The sequence below is a fragment of the Schistocerca gregaria genome, chromosome 1, assembly GCF_023897955.1.
Source record: "Schistocerca gregaria isolate iqSchGreg1 chromosome 1, iqSchGreg1.2, whole genome shotgun sequence".
Lineage (NCBI taxonomy): Eukaryota > Metazoa > Arthropoda > Insecta > Orthoptera > Acrididae > Schistocerca > Schistocerca gregaria.
The window spans coordinates 828,515,342-828,537,446 of record NC_064920.1 but is presented as its reverse complement, the minus strand read 5'-3'; positions in this window follow the sequence as shown (position 1 = coordinate 828,537,446).

Sequence of the window (22,105 nt, the reverse complement as noted above, 5' to 3'; positions counted from 1 at the left end):
TATCGTAAGATCTATACTGCTTTTCTGGAGGGCTCTAGCTTTTAACATGGGCTGGGAGTTGTCCTTGACGTACCTGAGACGCGAAACAGTTTCACGCTAAAACGTGCGGGTTGTGTAGTCGTACAGGTAGGCTCGCGGCGTGGGTGCCCAGCCCCTCCCTCATCGTAGGGCCTTCTAGCTTAACACGGTTCTGCTCTCGGCTTCTGTCCTCGTTTGTCCCCTCGGAACTGCGTCTGCCTCACGGTGGGAAGGTACGACATGCATTTAGGCATTCTTGTGTTAGTCTGTGGTATTCCATTTGCTCACTCATTACTCGTATTACTTTGGTTAATTTAATGTCACGATTTATTCGGAGCTATGTGACATACTACTGGATTTGCTTATCATGTCAGGGTTTTCATGTAAGGTGTTGGATTTGCCTGACACCTTACACTTGAATAAATCATCCAGTTATTCTGAAATTGCAATCATCTGTTTGTCTGTACATGTACAGCACATCTACATCACATCTACCACTTTTCATCCCATGCCAATAACGCCTTCGTGGTGCGTATTTTTTTTGTTTTAAAGTATATTTTAATGACTGTGACTTGTTGGTTTCTTAATAAGTAATATAGTTCAAAGCTAATATGGGTGTTGCCTCACCTAATAGAAAAGTTGTATTTAAGATTATTTTAAGAAATAAACTGCTACACACACCTCTTGATCCTAGTACTACCATTCTTAAAGCTGTCACACTAATGAAATCTTTTAAATGGCGATATTTTTGTCAGATGTGGCTAAATAACTTAATTTCCACGATTGAACAATATTGGCACAAGTCCATTTGCAAGTGAACGACATGAGAGCAACAGCATACCTCCTTCACACACAATGTTCTGCCAGAGTGGGTAATGGATCCAGAGAAACGCCTTCATAATAGGACTGCACTGCTGTGTGTCTACTGAGTCGTAAGGAAGGCAACTCACATAATACCAAGTGATATTATCGTTACTACAAGGAGCATCATCGACAATGCGCCTTGGAAACATACGTGAAATATCTTTGAAAGGTTCTTATTTCGTACTAAGCAAACTTTGTATGTATTCGTTACACAACGTGTTTTTTAAAATTATTTTTCAGCAATGATACAGATTAATTGCAGATACGAAAACTAATATTTGAATTATCTGTCTAGTTGTACTTAAGCCCATGATACGCAAGCAGCTGTCCAGTATAAGCAGTTCGATATTACGTGCGGAGTAATTGAGAAAAAAATTTAGTTTATCTATCAATGTAATTGTAATAACGTCTTATCCTAGTATTATGGGTTTTCCGAAGGTTATCATGTTGATAACAGTATCGATTATGATCTTGGGCGGATGTGAACTCTTGAAAGAACTTTTTCTGCAGCCTATGACGAAAGGAGCAATAAGTTTTCTTCCACCCGACGTGGAATTTTCAAAATGATTCTATGTTTTATTTAAGTGCTCTGCACTACATGCTTCGTCTCGTTTTATGATCTTTTCGTATTAGTGTTTAATTAAAGTCGTCATATTTATTTCTACAGTATTTCTGAAACACGCTCGAAGAAGAAAGAGTCGTACGAAGGTTCTGGAAGTGGATTCCCGACTAGATTTGCTACACCTTCTCAGAGATTTCTGAAGAATCCTTGTCTGTCATTCACTTTTTCTGAAATTAAATGTAATTACCGACAACACATCACTCCTCGCGACTTATCTTATACTGTATATGTGAGGAATGTTAGAGTGTACAAGCGTATTACCAATGTTGTAAAGAAACACTTATAGTGTGAAATTGGTTAGCCTAAAGTTTCGGTAAGTAATTCATGTAGTGCTACTTTTGTTTACCATTCATTGCGAAAGTAATATATATGGTGGTAGAATCATACTACATAGCATGAGTTGCTGTTATGTATATTAATTACGGTCATGAACTATAAAAATAGTCGTTGAGTTTAGCAGCTGTAATCATATCAAACAAATGAACTGGGTATAATATGATGAAGTGAAATTAAATCAATTAGTTTTATTTTCACTAAATTTGGATAATTCTATTGCAGTTATATTTTACGAAATTTGTTGTAAACAGTCAACATCTTTCCATTAAACGCTAAGATTAAAAAGAAAACAACGACATTCCCACTGTATTAAAATTATCTCAGGGTCGCTTGCACGGATGTTAGTTGGTACTTTCAAACATAGAGAATAGTGGCAGCTGGACTTTTATTGGGTACTTTAGTGGATTTTGTTACCAGGTGGTGCAGCGTGTATGTACTGGTGTGAAGTGATTGCGTATTTGAAATTGCAGGAGCCAGCTGCTGTTTGTATGACTTCAGTCCAAACTAGAACGAATATTAAGCATATCGAACTGATGGTCGCCGCCTACCTCCCAGCAGCTACTGAAATGCCCCAGACGGAAAGCGCAGAGAAGTATCCCCCAGTACGAGTATCACTCACTCTTCTCTTCCCCAACACTCCGAAAAACTTCGCTGGAGATGTCCTTATGTTCAGTGGGACAGCTCGACACCTTCAGTTCGCAAATCGACATATTTGACTTATAACTTTCGTCGCTGTTGCATAATGTACTTTTTTCATGCTGAAAGTAAAATAAACTTACCAAAGAAGGTCATTTCTAAAAGCATTTCAGAATAGCAGTTTGGTGACGTCTCTCACACAGGCTGAAAACTCACTATACTGTTCATATAGCTTATACCAAGCTTCTTTTATTGATTTTGTAATTATAGAACCTTTCACACATAAGAGCATTACCAACAATTGCCTATGAGTGCGAACGTTGTCCTGGAAAATCTGTAAACCTAGTATGATTTACATAGTCACATCTTCAGATCGATTGGTTTCAGAGTAAACTCTCATTTTTTGCAACTGGTCATCGTCAACAACAGTCCATGATATTCCGACTAGTCGTTCTCAGGTGAGCCATCGAGGATAAACGAAGACTTCCTTCATTCTGCAGTTTATTAGTGCACTATGAGTGTTCTGCACATAACTCAATATTGTGGTGGCAGGCTGACCGTAATACCCGGCGGCAACACCTTCGCTGGTGGAATACTGGAACTGAGCTGTCCTCAGTTTGCCACTCCATTCGCCACAGCCTTTTGTATATTTTGTCCTTTTCGATTAGAGCAAATAGAGGAGATGATAGCCTTCCACGCATTAGCTAACCAGTAGCAGTTATAACGGTTCATCTGATTTTGCACTAATCATATTTCCACGCATGCCGGCCGGGGTGGTAGAGCGGTTCTAGGTGCCACAGTCTGGAACCGCGCGACCGCTACGGTCGCAGGTTCGAATCCTGCCTCGGGCTTGGCTGTGTGTGATGTCCTTAGGTTAGTTAGGTTTAAGTAGTTCTAAGTTCTAGGGGACTGATGACCTCAGAAGTTAAGTCCCATAGTGCTCAAAGCCATTTTTTTCCACGCAATTTGTAATAATGGAGTCCGAAAAAGATGTTGCTATAGTCAAAATTATTGTTTCGTCATACTTCATTGAATGTTTGATGAAAATACAATGCTCGGTGAGAGCAGACTTGTTTGTTTGCATAAGTGGACAGTAGCGTTTGTGTTCATTGCGGGGTCTTCCAGGGAGAGCGTGTTTTAGTCTGTGTAAGTCATACCAAACTGGAAACGTGTGTTGGTAATTCCAGCTTTCTGAGATAAGAAATTGTCCTTCACTAATCACAGAAGGTCGGCAGTCTTTTACGGTGGCGGGAAAACCACTTTCACTTGAAAATTACGGAAGATTCTTGCTGTTTTAAACGAAATATTGCCAAGATAGGAAAGAAAAGCTAGAAATTTTACCAACGTACTGTCGTCTTTATCCACTTCCTGGTACTTGGTTTCGATTGAAGTGCTCTCTTAATCTGTCGTGTAGAATATCCATTTTCCCCGAAGAGCTCTCTTAATCTTTTGTGTAGAATATCCATTTTCCACGAACACTGTCTTTAGATGGGCGAGCTCATCTGTATCTGTGACTGTGTGACTGTGTGAGTTCCATGTGTCAGTGTTTTAAGTACACTCATAGTTTGTGACGAGTGATGACAGCTCGTCGATTGTACATACAAGTCAGCATGAGTTGATTTACTATACACTGAGAGCCATCATTGTTCAGCCTAACCAAGTCATCCAGTAACTCCAAACAAGCACCTTTCTCGAATTCCATTGAGAATCAAATGTTAATGAATGGAGTTGAGGCGATGTAAAACCTCCATTAATTTAACTTCTCTTTAAGGCTGCGCTATGAAAGTATTGTCCCAAACCTCCAAAATATAGTGTATTTAAGAAAACTGATTCAACAGCTCTCCTCTCGAAGTTCTCCATAGAAAAGTTAACCTCCAGAAGAGACGAGGGTTACTGAGAAGGAGCACATAACTGGTTTTGGTAATGAGACGGAATAAATAACTTGCTTGATTAGCACTGAGTAATGCAGAATGGACAGATGGTGAAATTATGGAAAGATATAGTGCGGAAATGGCGTAAGATAATTAACATAGACCGACAAGGTATGAGTCACAGCCTATTCGATAACATGAAATTGCATGGACGGTGAGAAACTCCGCCACATTACAGATTTAGGGGCCGGCATTTTCAAACAGTAAGGCATAAAAACGCCGATCTGGCTGGCACCAATAACCTCCAACCACATCCCGAGACAAGGGAGGCGCCTGGCTCTTTCTAACGATTTATGGCTATTTCAAATAATGGGAATCAGGTTCGCTAGGCACTCGAAAATTTGCGCGTCAACTTCTGCGCGAATTATAAGCCTCATTCTTGGTATTCAAACAAACGCCAGAAGTTAAGCCCATCAATGTCCAGGGTCTATCGCTTTTTGTCAAAGTTAGACAAGCATAGAGACGAGGCATAGCTCGCCCACTTTGTGACAAACCGAGCTGGGAGGTAGGTGAGCAACACTAGGGCATCTGGTGATGATTACTACTGGTACGAAGTAGATCATGCAAGATGAGTGGAATTTCGATTATTCTCCTTCATGCAGTGAAGAGTTAGCTCACAAATTTAGAATAATACAGAGTATAGAAGTTATAGCATATTGCATGTTGTCCAGCTACAATACATCGACCACATGTGTCTACGAGATAAAGTTCATTTAAAAGTTATTAAATGTTTTAATTATTTATTATATCAGCCTGCATAACATTTTTGAGTAGCAATTTCCAGAAGACGCCCGGTGATGATCCACTACTGTTACCATGTGCTGATGTCCTTGAATTTTCATCTCACTTTTGTACAAACTGCTGTGCACCACAGAGACCAAATATTGTAGATTCAGGTAATCCAATGGATGAATAGTGAAGTCACATACTTGGAGTTACAGTGAAGCCGACTGATGGTATCTTCACACACTTTTCACAACCCCATGGCATCAAAGAGATATGTTGCACTATCCATGCGAAGCCGCCAATCTGCTCAAAATATCCATGGCTGAACATAAAATAGGTCCAGGAGGAGCACGCCAAAACAAAGTAGTGATGTCCACTTACAACTTCTTACCAATTACTACCAAAGAACTTTGTAGAAAGAGATACTACATCAAACCAACCTAAACGTCCAAACTGCTCGGACAAAGACGTTCCAGTATGTTGATACAAATGGCCATGTCATGTATGTGATGTGAGCATTTGCCTGCCAGTGGTCTCAAAATAGAAGCAAGATGTTTGGCTAAATGTTATGTAGCGGCACGTATGTTACTATTAGCTGTAAAGGTGGACCTTTATGAATTTTAGGAAGGGCATATACTCCTGGTGGTACAAAACCAAGTGGTGTTATCCTCTTGATGGTCCCCAGAGGCAAAGAGTAAGAATTCAGGAATGCAGAAGTCTTCCGCTGCAGACAAGTTGTAGGGCTATAATAATCCTTCCTATGGGTAGACTCGCTTAGTAGACCATACATCTGAACGTACAAACTATGAGGCAAAAGTACTGTTGCATTGCCTTGTAACACCAGAAATGCATATCCTACTATTTCCATCTATTGTACTATAAATTTTTTCCTTATTTTGTTATCTGAAGATATGACAGTCCTGTGTCTTTATATATTGTAATTATTTTACTATTTGTACATATTGATTTATGCATTTATGTCGATGTATAATTGGTTTATTTGTAAATATTATTTGTATTTTTTCGCTGGACCTGGCCTAGCGAAAACTATGTTATCGAACGAAGACATCGTTGTGTCGTGTGGAGGATCAAAGTGTTTAGGATCTTTGGTAGTGTGAACTCGGGAGCGTGGAACGAGGGCAGAGAGAGTCTGGCTGGAGTAGGGCGCTGGAGCAGGTGTGTTGAGCGACGCTTCCGCGAGTTGCCGCGCTTTCGGGGTTTGGCAGCATGTAATTGCGCTCAACTTGCTATGATGTTTCTGATACGGTGTCGCGGACGGGAAACATTAGCTGGCGCACATCAAATGCCCGTTTCGCCTGGTGACCATGTTGAGAAGAAGGCGCGGCAACATCCAGCTTCTAGCTTCTGCAACAGCGACAGCCGACAATGAGTGACTGTCGCCAGCTCCTCGATCGACGACTTCAAACCTTCAATCAATCAACAAGGAAGACTAAAAACACGTCAAGTATTAGAACTGTATGGCAGACCTCAGCTTTTCAAACTGTTCCATATGCCGTCCAAAATTACAGCAACTTAGCTTGAACCTTTGTTGCTCATTCTCCCAATTGCATTACCAAGCAGGGTCCCTTCCTTTTCTGGAGTGAATCCGAGTGTCGTTGAAATTCAAACGCCAGTATTAAAGTAATATCATTCGATTTCACTGCTTTAATTTCAAAGTTCAGTTAAGGTATTCATAGCAGTCTGCAATATTTAGATTACACAAGCACAAATTAAGAGTGCAAGTTTTGTTACCATATTTTAGGTTACCTGTGACTGCAGCTCAGCTGGTATGTACTAAATTTTACTATTGTTAATTGTTCAGAATCATTTAATCCAAGTTCAAATTCAAATCTCTTATTTCTAAATTGCGTAGATTCAAGTAGCTTTTGAAATGATTGTTGAGGTAGCCCAAGACAAACCTTATTTTATTGAATTTCGTAGTGCTTCAGAAACAAAGTTCACTATTAATTTCAGTCATTAAATTAAGTTTCAATATTCCGGTTTTATTAATTCTTGTGCTAAATTAAGTCAGAGTGTAGCGAAATTTATTACTTCTGACAAACATTCAGTTTTCACACAACACATGTCAACCTTCAGTTGCCACGCTTTTAGTGCTAATTATATGTGCATTAATTTTTCATTTTCACTTATTATAGTAGTTGTCCACAGGACTGGCGATCGTAATTTTCCCCAAATCTCAAATACCTAATTAACGCCAGTTAACTGTTAACGTAAAGACCGCACATTTACTTTCTTTATTAACTGTACCCCTTTTCAAAATTAATTTCCACCAGTTTCATTTGTATTTTTCCTTTAATTTAGATGTAACCCTTTCCTCCCTCTTTACTGACAGATTGACTTCGGTGACGATTGCTTTTCCCAATTTTCCATTCGGTACACGCGGTTTAATTTTTACTGTCATTAAGGTCAATAAGTGGGGGGAGAATACACGTGGCGACCTGGTGACAGGACTATCTTCGGATTTGAGGTTGCTTTGGACACGAATTTTCCATTGTGCAAATCTCGTAACAAAGTACTGGTTACGAACAGGTCGATACGTGAGCGAGAATAAGTATTGGGAGCAATCCTAATGAGATTTGAGATTTGGCATTTATATTGAAAATAGGTAAAAATGAGTGAAGGCAACAATTACCAGAATTTCGTAGACTTGGGTACGGAACAATCGGTCGAACAGCGGGGAACGCGCACCGTGGAGCCCATTGTTCAGGGGCAGGCGGCTAGCATTAAAGACGCTATCGCTGAAACGCAACAAAGAGTGAAATGGAATTCCAAACTTTAGAAAATGTTTCGCAATCGGAAATGAAATCAAATCTAAACCAATTGATGAGGAATTGGGGGCACAATTAAAGAGGAACCCGCTACGGAAGTAAAACTGGTAGTTTCCGGGAAGTTGACTGATTATTGAATGTTTTGATTAACGAAATCAAGGCTCAGTCTGCCAAGCAAGAAGCTCAGTCTGCCAAGCATGAAGCTCAGTCTGAAAAAAATTGACAGGAAGCTAGACAATCAGAACAAAGCTATTAATGTTGTTAACAACAATGTTGGAGTTGTTAACACAAAAGTTGATAAAATCAAAGAAGATATTGTTGTGATTAATACCGAAATCGGTAATCATAAACAGGAAATGATAGGCCTTCAGGCGGAAATTGCGAGCATAAATACTTGTTTTGATTCCGAAATTAGCAGAATCGAGAAAAGTGTAGGAGAAGCAGTTGCTCCGATCATCGAGAATAAAGTGACAGAACAAATCCAATTAGTGAAAAACAAGGATCAACAGAAGGTGGAAACCTTAAAAGTTTCAGTGTCGGAAGTAGATACTAAATTGAGGAAGCAGGCTAACACCTGCAAAGAGAAAAAGAGGGAAGTGGAAACGCTTGCGACAACCACTGGCCAAGTAATTACGAGCATGTCGGAATTAGAAAAGAAACTTGACGAAAAACAGAGCTATGTGCCAATCTGTGCACATAGTTCGGAATGGTTGACGAAAGAGGAGCGGTTCGACCCCTTGAAAAAAGGCCGTATACACGCGACGGATTTCATTAAAAATTGTGAAAGAGTTTTACCCAGATCATGAACTAATGACAGAAAAATTAATGCGGTTATTGACGTGTTGGCTGGTGATGCCAAGCGTTGGGGCTTAAACCTCAACATTACGAACCTGACTATTGATTAGTTTAAAAATTTGTTTCTGGCAGAATACTGGTTAGAGCAAAAACAACAAAGTGTCTGGCGCGAATTTGTCGTATCGAGGCCTTTCGAGGCGAATTCGCGTGGCTCGATGAAGGGGTTTTGTGAGGGCTGGATCCGCAAGTTGGAATATTTGCGAAATCGCCGCACGGAAGTAGTCTGGGAAGTCTACAAGAAGCTTCCAGATGATGCAAAACGCTACGTAGGAAGCAATTACAAGACAATCAATGATTTCCTGGAAAGAGTCGAGGATGAGGACAATTTGCGCAATAATCGCGACAGTGGTCGAGGCCGTGGTAACAACAACGGTTAGCACAACAACGATAACCATGGGAATAATGCATTCCGCAACCATGGCAGCAATAACAATAATGGTTCGGACCGTAATGACAATCGGTACAATGCAAGTAATAACAGGAATGTCGGAAACCAGTATCATACTAACGTGATACGGGCTTCACAGAATAGTAATAACGCCAGAGGGTGTGATAAGCCACCTGAGCAGTATCTGGGGAGCAGATCTGCTGGGACGAGACTGGGAAACCATTAGCCGCGCCGGTGAGGGGCCGACCGGGTGTGGAGCAAATGTGGCGGCCCAATAACAGGAGAAAAAACAGGTGTCGTCGTTGTGAAAATTCCGTATGGAATAATCAACGGCGGGAGAGTGTGCCAGAGTTAGTAGAAAGGAGTGCGCCCACAAATAGTAGATCAGCTGTAGACACGGCAGTAGAAAATACATTCACTTCAGTGAGAACAATTTAAGTAGTGTTCCGGAAATCGATTATAAAGTGGCAGCTGTAACACTCACAGCGGAACTGGAGAATGAGTTTAAGAATGATTCCCAAGTGTTGAGAGAAGATTAGATGTCGGATAACACGTCCGTCATCGAGCGAGGGGATGCTGAGAGGGATGAGGTCTGGTTAAGGCAGTTCGGTCGCTTGTACGACGAACTAAGAGGTTATAGGGGCCTGTACGGGAGAAGTGTTTATGGGGAGAGCGGGCAGGATTTGCCGCGTCTCGTCCCTCTGGAAGATAGTGAAGTTATAGAAAGTTCTGGCCCGAACCTGCAGACTTTACCAGAAATAGTTGATGTTAATGGGGAGCACAAGCAAGATTCGTTGTGTTTCGTCCCGCAGGAGTTACATCATGTTGAAGTAGTAAAGGAAAGTTCTGGCCCTGACCGGCAGACTTTACCGAAAGCTATAGTGGTGTAAGTGGCCGACCCATCCGACGCAAAACTCCAGTTTAGACATTTCGAAAGTATTAAGGAGAAAGAGTACGAGAATTTTAGTGATAGCCGGACACGATTGGTAGAAAAGCACGCAGATTACAGCGTGTATGAGGTTAGAGCTGACGTTGTACGGTCGGTCGGTCGGTAGCAGTGTGGGTTGCGCAGATCCAGAGGAAGTAATTGCAGGTACAACTGCGCACATTCCTCCAGGTAGATTGGCAAATGAGATCAATCTGACCAAACAGGAATCAACGAGGGTGGCAATTAGTGAATTGATAGCAAAGCAACACTCACTAGTTGACGAGTTACAGGAAAAGGTTTCGGTATTGGAGGCGAAGCTACAGACTAAGCCTCAGGACAAACGTGTTGAAATCAAAACCGTATGTGAACTGAGGCTGAAAAAGCCGCCAGATAATCCGGATTTAGGATCGAAGCCGGATGGTTTTTTCTGGAATGACCTGGATATAGACGAGGATTTATTGTGAGAAAATAAAGAAACAGCCCAGGACAAGTGTAGACAGATAGCAGTGTCTGTTAATATGCACGGCCTACAACTAAACGTGTTGATTGACACCGGTGCAGAATTGAGTGTTGTAAAAATGGTTCAAATGGCTCTGAGCACTATGGGACGTAACATCTATGGTCATCAGTCCTCTAGAACTTAGAACTACTTAATCCTAACTAACTTAAGGACATCACACAACACCTAGTCATCATGAGGCAGAGAAAATCCCTGACCCCGCCGGGAATCGAACCCCGGAACCCGGGCGTGGGAAGCGAGAATGCTACCGCACGACCACGAGCTGCCGACTGAGTGTTGTATCTGGGAAAATATTTCAGTTACTGAAAGACAGACCTGGTATCGTAGTTATGCCATTAACAGGAGTGAAAATTGTCGGTGCGACTGGGAAGGCCAGTAAACCGGTCACAAAACAGATTTTTGTCAACTTCGAGATATGTGGGGCACGATTTGAACAAGAGTTTGTCGTCGTTCCAGACATAACTACGGAATAAATTATCGGGTTAGATTGGCTATTAAAGTACCGCGCAGTGATTAATTGCGAAAGCAAAACTTTGTCATGTACGTCACAAGATAAAACAATAGTAGTTTCGACGAGGCAGGAGACGGTGTGCATAGGCTATACCAGCCTATACATATTGTTAGCTGGTTGGATGCCATTGACGTAGGCATGAATTTGAACTACTGTAACGTGAGGAAATCGTGTTAGATGACAGAAGTAAAAGTTTAGTGGAAGAGATAATCAAATTCCCTCCACGGATTGACATTAGTATTGGCGTGAAAAAAAGATCGTTTGCAAGAAATAATGAAGCTGAAAACCGATGCTCGCATACGTCGTCATGACGGTAAAGCGCGTTTTGTTAAGTTTGCAATCGGAGACTTAATACTTGTAAAAGCTCATGAGAAATCGAGGGAGATAGACAATGAAATCTCTAAATTTAAGTTTGTTTATAATGGACCATATAAAGTCATTGGTATACCTCACACAAATGCTTACTGCTTAGAGCATCCAAGGTCTGGAAAACTATTAGGTATACGGAACATTGTAGACTTGAAATTGTACCAACCTAGGATTGATTAATACCACAGCTTGAGTAATTTGTACAGTATGTAAATATAGAGTGTAATATTTACGATTTGCTAGGTTGCCATGCTTTTGCCTGACCAAGAGGTCATTAAAGAAGTTGTAATTAATAAGTAATTAATTTTGATTAAATTATTTAAGAGTAACTGATTATTAATTGAAAAATCCAAGCTGCTAGTTTAAGTTTTCAGCTGAGTTACAGCAGATCAAGGAATGTAAATATGATTGTGTAACTAGCTGTAAGATGTCACGAATGTGTGTTTTACTAGTCATTGCCGATGTACTTAGACGCTGTTTTAAGTTTCAGACTAGTACATGCGTGTGATGATGGACAGTGTTGCGTTATCCACTGTGATAGTATTAATGGACTCCTTGGGATTACTCGGAATGAGTTTTTCTGAAAGAATCCAGTGAAACGGAAATGCCGTTACACAGGCGAGTGAGATCAAGCGTGCCGCACAGACGGGCGCAACAATACTGGCGAGGCGGAGCCGCTGTCGGCTATTGTGCCGCTCTCGGAATTCTTTGTACTTGCGAGTACGGAAGGCGGAGTTGGTTTTTCTTCCCGGACAGCTGATGTGAAAGAATTCTGCTGTCAATATTTATGTTTTTGTCGATTTGCTGTATATTATTTTCTTGTTTAGCGTTAAGTGGACTCTCATTACGAGAATATTAATTATGAAAAGGTTATATAAAAATGTGTATTCTATGTAATTAATTATTAAATTACCTATTTTGATATACCTGCTTTTTAAGACCATGTACTCTGGTGAATTTTGTAAATAGAATTCCATATCTCGATACTGTTACGAATTTTGACGATTTTAGAATATCTAAACATTTTTTTATGTTTTCTATGAATTTTAATATGTTGTCAACCTGTTTTCTTTTGTGTAAGATGACAGAGTGGAATAAGGTTAGGAGTGTCTCGACTCAATTAGTATGATCTAAAACTCTGGTGTGTGGTTAATTAGCCTAACGCTAAATTTTCTTGGTGCTTTAAGCATATGCATTTCCGCTGTTTTTTTTCTTTTTGGGACATTTTCTGAGTCTGTTTAGGTTACACGGATATCCTCAGACAATGTGGGGCACGTGTAACGTCGGCAATGCATATCCTTCTATTTCCATCTATTGTACTATAGTTTTTTTCCTTATTTTGTTATCTGAAGATATGACATTTCTGTGTCAATATATATTGTAATTGATATATATATATATATATATATATATATATATATATATATATATATATATGTGTGTGTGTGTGTGTGTGTGTGTGTGTGTGTGTGTGTGTGTGTGCATTTATGTCAATGTGTAATTGGATTGTTTTGTAAATATTATTTGTATTTTTACGCTGGATCTGGCCTAGGGAAAACTATTGTATCAAACGACTACATCGACAGGTCGTGTGGAGAACCAAAGTGTTTAGGATCTTTGGTAGTATGAACTCTGCCGCATGGAGTCTGGCTGGAGTAGGGCGGTGGAGCAGGTGTGTTGAGCGACGCTTCCGCGAGTTGCCGCGCTTTCGGGGTTTGGCAGCATGTAATTGCGCTCAACTTGCTATGATGTTTCTGATACGGTGTCGCGGACGGGAAACATTAGCTGGCGCACATCAAGTGCCCGTTTCGCCTGGTGACCATGTTGAGAAGAAGGCGCGGCAACATCCAGCTTCTAGCTTCTGCAACAGCGACGGCCGACAATGAGTGACTGTCGCCAGCTCCTCGATCGACGACTTCAAACCTTCAATCAACCAACAAGGAAGACTAAAAACACGTCAAGTATTAGAACTGTATGGCAGACCTCAGCTTTTCAAACTGTTCCATATGCCGTCCAAAATTACAGCAACTTAGCTTGAACCTTTGTTGCTCATTCTCCCAATTGCATTACCAAGCAGGGTCCCTTCCTTTTCTGGAGTGAATCCGAGTGTCGTTGAAATTCAAACGCCAGTATTAAAGTAATATCATTCGATTTCACTGCTTTAATTTCAAAGTTCAATTAAGGTATTCATAGCAGTCTGCAATATTTAGATTACACAAGCACAAATTAAGAGTGCAAGTTTTGTTACCATATTTTAGCTTACCTGTGACTGCAGCTCAGCTGGTATGTACTAAATTTTACTATTGTTAATTGTTCAGAATCATTTAATCCAAGTTCAAATTCAAATCTCTTATTTCTAAATTGCGTAGATTCAAGTAGCTTTTGAAATGATTGTTGAGGTAGCCCAAGACAAACCTTATTTTATTGAATTTCGTAGTGCTTCAGAAACAAAGTTCACTATTAATTTCAGTCATTAAATTAAGTTTCAATATTCCGGTTTTATTAATTCTTGTGCTAAATTAAGTCAGAGTGTAGCGAAATTTATTACTTCTGACAAACATTCAGTTTTCACACAACACATGTCAACCTTCAGTTGCCACGCTTTTAGTGCTAATTATATGTGAATAATTTTTCACTTTCAGCTATTATAGTAGTTGTCCATAGGACTGGCGACTGTGATTTTCCCCAAATCTCAAATATCTAATTAACGCCAATTAATTGTTAACGTAACAATTGTGCTCCCTGCCGCCGTTGGATAAGCAGCTGCAGCAGCAAGTCGTATACCCCTAGCTTACTTATTTGTTAGATAGTTTAATTAATTTCTTTGTGTGTTTTTGGGTACTTGCATTGTTTAATTCATATATTTCGGGCGTATTATAGTATTTGAGGGTTGTAGCATCGCGCCTTAGTACCTGAATAGTGCAAATTCGCGTAGTCGTCTGTCTTCTGTTTTTGTTTTGAACAGCCATTGTCGGTTGGTCACAGTCATTGTGCTCCCTGCCGCCGTTGGATAAGCAGCTGCAGCAGCAAGTAGTATAACCCTAGCTTACTTATTTGTTAGATAGTTTAATTAATTTCTTTGCGTGTTTTTGGGTACTTACATTGTTTAATTCATATATTTCGGGCGTATTATAGTATTTGACAGTTGTAGCATCGCGCTTTAGTGTTTACTTCGTAGATTCTTATTTAAATTGTTTGTGAGTTTCGTATAGGAGGTGCAATTTCGAGTTTTAGTTACTGTAATCGTAAATTCAGCAGATTGTAGCGCAGTCGTTAGGCATTTGTACAGGTTAGTTGATACATTCTTTGCGTGTTCTGCTGGCGTTATCTAGGCACGGACTCGTGTTTCGGTAACTGTTGTTAAACATCGATTAGAATGGACAGGGACTGCGATTTCTGTGTTCGGATGAGGGCTGACTTGGCATCCCTTCGCTCACAGCTGCAATCGGCGCTGACTTCGGTCGCGCAGCTTGAGGCTGTTGCCAATGGGCACCACTGTGGGGAGCCGGACTTGGGTATCACGGGGATGTCAACCTCGTCCCGTCTGTCCCCAGATCGGTCTGCCGCTGTGGTTGCCCCGGTTGCTGCCCGCAGTGGGGCTGAGCCCTCGCCTGTGGTTGATTGGGAGGTCGTTCCAAGGCGTGGCAGGCAGCGAAAGGCGTCCCCGGAGGCTGATCAGAAAGCCTCCCCGGTGCGTCTGACAAACCGGTTTCAGGCACTGTCTCTGGCTGAGCCAGATGCAGCTGCCTGCCCTGTTTCAGAGGATCATTCTCAGCCTTCAAGGTCCGGGCAATCGCAGAGGGTGGGCTTACTGGTAGTTGGGAGCTCCAATGTTAGGCGCGTAATGGGGCCCCTTAGGGATACGGCGGCTAAGGAGGGGAAGAAATCCAGTGTGCACTCCGTGTGCATTCCGGGAGGAGTCATTCCTGATATGGAAAGGGTCCTTCCGGATGCCATGAAGAGCGCAGGGTGCAGCCAGCTGCAGGTGGTGGCACATGTCGGCACTAATGACGTGTGTCGCTTTGGATCTGAGGAAACTCTCTCTGGATTCCAGCGGCTATCTGATTTGGTGAAGGCTGCCGGTCTTGCTTACGAGATGAAGGCAGAGCTCACCATCTGCAGCATCGTTGACAGAACCGACTGCGGACCTTTGGTGCAGAGCCGGGTGGAGGGTCTGAATCAGAGGCTCAGACGGTTTTGCGACCGTATTGGCTGCAGATTCCTTGACTTGCGCCATAGGGTGGTGGGGTTTCGGGTTCCGCTGAATAGGTCAGGAGTTCACTACACTCAGCTGGCGGCTACACGGGTAGCGGTTTTTTAGGTTAGAAGGCCTCGGGAAAGTGCGGGATGGGCTGCAATGTCAAAGGGTGCTTGGCAATTACAGGACGTGCTTGGATCAAGGAACAGTCGGAATTATAGTTGTAAATTGTTGTAGTTGCGCTGGAAAAGTCCCTGAGCTTCAAGCGCTAAAAGAAAGCACAGAAGCTGATATCGTTATAGGTACAGAAAGCTGACTAAAGCCTGAAATAAGTTCTGCAGAAATTTTTACGAAGTCTCAGACGGTGTTCAGGAAAGATAGATTAGGCAGAATTGGTGGTGGAGTGTTTGTGTCTGTCAGTAGTGGTTTATCTTGTAGTGAAGTCGAAGTAGATACTCCGTGCGAATTGGTATGGGTGGAGGTTATACTTAACAGCCGAATTAAGTTAATAATTGGCTCCTTCTACCGACTCCCAGACTCCGATGATACAGTTGCGGAACAGTTCAGAGAAAGTTTGAGTCTCGTAACAAATAAATACCCCACTCATACGGTTATAGTTGGTGGGGACTTCAACCTACCCTCGGTATGTTGGCAAAAATACTTGTTCAAAACCGGTGGTAGGCAGAAAACGTCTTCCGAGATTGTCCTAAATGCTTTCTCCGAAAATTATTTCGAGCAGTTAGTCCACGAACCCACGCGAATTGTAAATGGTTGCGAAAACACACTTGACCTCTTAGCCACAAACAATCCAGAGCTGATAGAGAGCATCATGACTGATACAGGGATTAGTGATCACAAGGTCATTGTAGCTAGGCTCAGTACCATTTCTTCCAAATCCATCAGAAACAAACGCAAAATAATTTTATTTAAAAAAGCGGATAAAGTGCCACTAGAAGCCTTCCTAAAAGACAATTTCCATTCCTTCCGAACTGACTATGCGAATGTAGACGAGATGTGGCACAAATTCAAAGATATAGTAGCAACAGCAATTGAGATATTCATACCTCATAAATTGGTAAGAGATGGAACGGATCCCCCGTGGTACACAAAAAAGGTCCGAACGCTGTTGCAGAGGCAACGGAAAAAGCATGCGAAGTTCAGAAGAACGCGAAATCCCGAAGATGGGCTAAAATTTACAGACGCGCGAAATTTGGCACGTACTTCGATGCGAGATGCCTTTAATAGGTTCCACAACGAAACATTGTCTCGAAATTTGGTAGAAAATCCGAAGAAATTCTGGTCGTATGTAAAGTACACAAGCGGCAAGACGCAGTCAATACCTTCGCTGCGCAGTGCCGATGGTACTGTTATTGACGACTGTGCCGCTAAAGCGGAGTTATTGAACGCAGTTTTCCGAAATTCCTTCACCAGGGAAGACGAATGGAATATTCCAGAATTTGAAACACGAACATCTGCTAGCATGAGTTTCTTAGAAGTAGATACCTTAGGGGTTGCGAAGCAACTCAAATCGCTTGATACGGGCAATTCTTCAGATCCAGATTGTATACCAATTAGGTTCCTTTCAGATTACGCTGATACTATAGCTCCCTACTTAGCACTCATATACAACCGCTCGCTCACCGATAGATCTGTACCTACAGATTGGAAAATTGCGCAGGTCGCACCAGTGTTCAAGAAGGGTAGTAGGAGTAATCCATTTAACTACAGACCTATATCATTGACGTCGGTTTGCAGTAGGGTTTTGGAGCATATACTGTATTCAAACATTATGAATCACCTCGAAGCGAACGATGTATTGACACGTAATCAGCATGGCTTCAGAAAACATCGCTCTTGTGCAACGCAGCTAGCTCTTTATTTGCACGAAGTAATGGCCGCTATCGACAGGGGATCTCAAGTTGATTCCGTATTTCTAGATTTCCGGAAAGCTTTTGACACCGTTCCTCACAAGCGACTTCTAATCAAGCTGCGGAGCTATGGGGTATCGTCTCAGTTGTGCGACTGGATTTGTGATTTCCTGTCAGGAAGGTCGCACTTCGTAGTAATAGACGGCAAATCATCGAGTAAAACTGAAGTGATATCAGGTGTTCCCCAGGGAAGCCTCCTGGGATCTCTATTGTTCCTGATCTATATAAATGACTTGGGTGACAATCTGAGCAGTTCTCTTAGACTGTTCGCAGATGATGCTGTAATTTACCGTCTAGTAAGGTCATCCGAAGACCAGTATCAGCTGCAAAGCGATTTAGAAAAGATTGCTGTATGGTGGGTCAGGTGGCAGTTGACGCTAAATAACGAAAAGTGTGAGATGATCCACATGAGATCCAAAAGAAATCCGTTGGAATTCGATTACTCCATAAATAGTACAATTCTCAAGGCTGTCAATTCAACTAAGTACCTGGGTGTTAAAATTACGAACAACTTCAGTTGGAAGGACCACATAGATAATATTGTCGGGAAGGAGAGCCAAAGGTTGCGTTTCATTGGCAGGACACTTAGAAGATGCAACAAGTCCACTAAAGAGACAGCTTACACTACACTCATTCGTCGTCTGTTAGAATATTGCTGCGCGGTGTGGGATCCTTACCAGGTGGGATTGACGGAGGACATCGAAAGGGTGCAAAAAAGGGCAGCTCGTTTTGTATTATCGCGTTATAGGGGAGAGAGTGTGGCAGATATGATACTCGAGTTGGGATGGAAGTCATTACAGCAAAGACGTTTTTCGTCGCGGCGAGACCTTTTTACGAAATTTCAGTCACCAACTTTCTCTTCCGAATGCGAAAATATTTTGTTGAGCCCAACCTACATATGTAGGAATGATCATCAAAATAAAATAAGAGAAATCAGAGCTCGAACAGAAAGGTTTAGGTGTTCGTTTTTCCCGCTCGCTGTTCGGGAGTGGAATAGTAGAGAGATAGTGTGATTGTGGTTCGATGAACCCTCTGCCAAGCACTTAAATGTGAATTGCAGAGTAGTCATGTAGATGTAGATGTAGATGTAACGACCGCAGATTTACTTTATTTATTAATTTTACCCTTTTCTCAAAATTAATTTCCACCAATTTCATTTTTCCTTTAATTTAGATGTAACCCTTTCCTCCCTCTTTACTGACAGATTAACTTCAGTGACGATTGATTTTCCCAAATTTCCATTAGGTACACGCGATTTAATTTTTCACTGTCATTAAAGTCGATAAGTGAGGGGGAGGTTACAAACATTTAAATATTCAGTAATAATGATAATAATAATATGTATTAAAAGTATGTGGAATATAAGAAAAGAAGTCTCATTAACGTTGTTTTAACGATTTTCTGGTTATGTTCTTAGCGAATGTGAGCAATGACATCTAAAAGATATCTGTGGCTGCAGTACAGAAGGAATCAATGTGGAGATGAGGTCGACTGGTGCTGCAGGATGACCATGGGGCTGGAAAGTGGCTGGGATATGTACTGGCGTATACTCTTAACCAAACACAAATCAGTTTGATTAAATAATATAAGAAATTTAATAAATCAGAGTACATGCATGGAAAACGACAAACCAAGAACTAGTACTCAGTTCGTCAAATGATTTCCACACCTAGTATGATAAAATAAGACGCTACAAAACTCTCACCCCTCGGAAGTCATCAACTTTACAAAACGGCCACAAACGTACAACATCAGAAAACTTTAACCTAATAAATAGCATCAAATGTGAAATATTTCGCCACACTGAAACAAAACTTTACAATCAAGGGGCAAGAATTATGATATAAACAAGACACACATCAACAGGAGATCAAGACACTCAGTCAAGGTTCACGTTTCAGAACCAAATCATAAAATGCATCCACCTAAGGTTGACACCTTAAGAGATAACGCAAACAGACACAATCTAAAGTAACAATTACCTTGTTAAAATTATTGTGGTGTTTAAAAATCTCTATCGCCTCTCTATACATACGTGCATGATAATGCGATGTCTTAGCTAGCACGCTTGTCTCGCTAACAAGAAAGAAGAAGGTTTGAAGTTAGATAAAATATGGCGATCAACCTTGCATCAAAGATGTGACAATCGATTACCTTCGATCGAGAGTAATGACGCCAGTCAGAGATAGTTTTTACGGTTGACAACACGTGACGAGTGGTGGTGCCCTCTACCCGCTCTATATATACAGGACCTCCGCGGCTTGGTAGCCAGTCGTAGACTCGCCTCGGAAGATGTTGTCCGCAGCTGGCAACGAAACGTCAGGGAGAAGAAGTTCTACTGTTCGACCACGGCCTCTCAGCCCGGAAGTTTTAACTACTGACGATGCCGGCCGTGAAAGCCTACACGCTATGAATGGAAACATATGTTTTGAGACGCGCTTTGCAGTAATGGTGTCCCTGTATGAGTAACTTGGTAACAGCACAGCTTCGCATTTTGGACAGAGACTGTTTCACATTAATTTGTTTCACAGTGTTGCCACTTACTCACTTTCTGTAAATCGCTATGCTTAAGACAAACAACGTTTGGTCGCCCTCTGTCTCAATATTACTTTGAAGACAGTCCGACATTAGTAAACAGAATGTTAAGCAATTTTCGTTAAATTAGTTCAGTGGTAAAACTGTACTTTAGGAATTATGTCTTGAATCGTTGTACTGGGGAAAACAGGTTGATACGTACACCAGCTCGATAGAAACACAAGATTTGCTCGTCCTGTTATCCGAACCACGGAGGTATAATAATGGGAAATGATACTGCTGTATGTCTCTTTGAAGCCGGCGCTGCCATGTTAGATGTTAGATGCCCCAAAACGTGAGCAGCCTATTGTTTACGACTGTTTCTCGTTCTTAACTTCTGTCGTGTGCACACAACACTTCTTTTAAATATAAAATGTTACAGCGCTTTCGTGAATAGCACAACTCCAGCAAGGCATTTTCACGCGTTTGTCTCGTCTTACATGCGTATTTGATCAAGTAATACTATGCATATCGCCTCGTCAGTATACATGTTTTTGTAATACGTTTCGAACAACAAAGAAGAGAAGCATGTGATATGAAAAGGCAGCTTTCGTAATGCAACTTGTTTCTTAATACAGATTGACGAAACTGATGTTGGTCTACATTTTCTTGCCGAAAATGATGATTAATTTAGTTAAGTTAGTTACACGTTCCGTATATCATTTGGACGATTATTTTATCGTAATCATGCGAAATGAGTCAGTTTACACGATATGTATGCACGATTAGTGTTAACAGTAATGAAGATGTTTTTCGCCCTACTCATGCTAGTATACTTCAAAAGAAGAGTTTTATTTTATTTTTTGTTTCTATTTATTTTTTACTGACAACGAGTTTTTATATATAAATTCGTTGGTGCAAAAGAAGTTGTCCAGGAGAAATGTTTTTAAGTTAGATCTAAAACTTGCTGTGTTATGTGTCAGACATTTTATGGTTTTGGGTAAAGGATCATAAAATTTTCTGCTGCGTATTTTACTCTTTGGCAGCCGCTGACGAATGCAATAAATGGTAATAACGCTAATTTTTCTCTCTAGCGTTGTAGACATGAACATCATCGTTCTTCCCAAATTGTGATGGATTAATTATGAGGAATTTCTATTCTTACTGTTCGCTTTTGTACAATCAGTACTTTCTTTCTAAGTGACAGATTTACCACAGAAAATCTGTAAGACGTTATCGAGTGGGAATATACGAAATATGTCAGAATGTTGGTACGTTTGTTTCCAAGATTAGCTCCGGCCGCGGCGGCCGAGCGATTTTGGGAGCTTCAGTCCAGAACCGCACTGCTGCTAGGTCACAGGTTCGAATCCTGCCTGGGGCATGGATGTGTGTGATGTCCTTAGGTTAATTTGATTTAAGCAGTTCTAAGCCTAGGGGACTGATGACATCAGATGTTAAGTCCCATAGTGCTTAGAGCCATTTCTAGATTAGCAGTTACACGAAAAGCTAAAGTGGCTGAACTTAATTGTTTGGGAGGCTCAGTAATATACTTTTTCCGGTTCAAGTTTTCATCAATTACTCCACCCACAAACTTGTAGCATTCTACCCTACTTTCTGACTCCTTTTTTTGTTTCAAAATTTAGAGCGAGCCCGTTTTCAGAGAATCATTCGACTATTCTTTGGGGAACCTCATTTACCATCTCTTCTGTTGCTTTCTCATTAATGGGATTTATTATAACAGTAGTAGTGTGCTTGTTGAATGTTAAGTGGAAGGTCATTCACATAAACGAGGAATAGAAATGTATCCAAAATTGAACATTGTGGAACTCCCTTTGTGATTTCTGCTCAATCACTTAAATTTTCTATCCTTCTAAAATTGTTTGAATTATCCAGCACAACTTCTTGTATTCTGTTTGTTAAGTATGATTCAAAGCAGCTGTGTGTAAAACCATCAATTCCATAAAACTTGAGT